Source organism: Diospyros lotus, chromosome 7, assembly GCF_014633365.1.
Source record: "Diospyros lotus cultivar Yz01 chromosome 7, ASM1463336v1, whole genome shotgun sequence".
NCBI lineage: Eukaryota > Viridiplantae > Streptophyta > Magnoliopsida > Ericales > Ebenaceae > Diospyros > Diospyros lotus.
In genome coordinates this window covers 26,295,289-26,296,537 of record NC_068344.1, presented here as the reverse complement: position 1 = coordinate 26,296,537, position 1,249 = coordinate 26,295,289, and positions in this window count along the sequence as shown.

The window sequence follows — 1,249 nt, the reverse complement described above, 5'->3', positions numbered from 1 at the left end:
TTTTCAAGTCCAACTCAATCACTAGACTAACAATATAGGCAACTTTTTTTTGTTTTTCTATAACTAGTCCTACATCTACAAACTAAAAACTTATACTAGTTGTCACTAACAAGCCATCAACCTAGCCACTAGAGTAGGCTTCCTCCAACTCAATGTGTATGTTATAATGTTGGCTAACCCAAAGTGATATCATATTGTGCAGTCACAATCATTCAAGAAGCTCTATGCATCCCTGCTGTCGCTTGTTCAACTCTTTATAAGAGAGCACATACTTCAGGCTTTTGTTGTTCGTGAAGATTTCAAATATTTCCCTTGTGTAGATATTATATCATACAATTGTAGCTTTATGGGTGCTAATACTCTATATTTCTATATGCTTCTCTACTAATGAAGTAGTACATAAGTCAATGGTATGCTTGACATATCTAGCTCTACCTAAATTGATTTCCCACAATGAAATGAAAATTCATCAAAATTGTAGCAGAAGGATGTCTTATCAAATGCATCATTTATTAAGATAGTGAAATTATTGGTCTCTACATCTACACGTCTACTCTTTCTTTCTTTTATTAGACTCAACGAATATGCATTTATTTGTCTTTACATCTAACTTAATCTTCTATGAGTATCTTATGCAGGCATAACATATAGATCAATTTTTTTTGAAATACTTCATAGTTGGTTTCTCTCAAAATATAATCTCATATGGATTAGTACATATTTGTTGTACTCCACATTTTGTCATTTCATTGGCTAAGTTATTTAACATAGTTTGTTATGTTAACAATTAACAATAAATAATAGGAAAAAACATGCTTGAAACCCTTGAGATTTAGAATAATTGCAAGTATATATCATGTTTAAGAAAATATAATGAGTAGTATTAGGGTTCAATGTCATGTTCCAACCTTTTCATAATTAAACCATAAAAAGTAATCAAATATGCTTATGATTTAAAGGTATTTTCTTTCTCACCCATATTTTTCTCTTTTTTCTTCTTTCTCATTTCTTCCTGTTTCCCAATAAAAGGAGTCATCATGCTGCTTTTCTAAAGCAACAATAGTAGCAAAGTGATAATTTATTTCTTTATCCAAAAATCCCGATTCATTACATTATGTAGGGATGAACCCTACAAATTTAGAGTTTTTTTTTTTTTCTCCCTCAGTCTATAATTTGAGCAAATTGAGCACGTAAGACTAGTGGTATTGAATAACCTACAATATCGATTTCTTCTTCAATTTTAAAAATT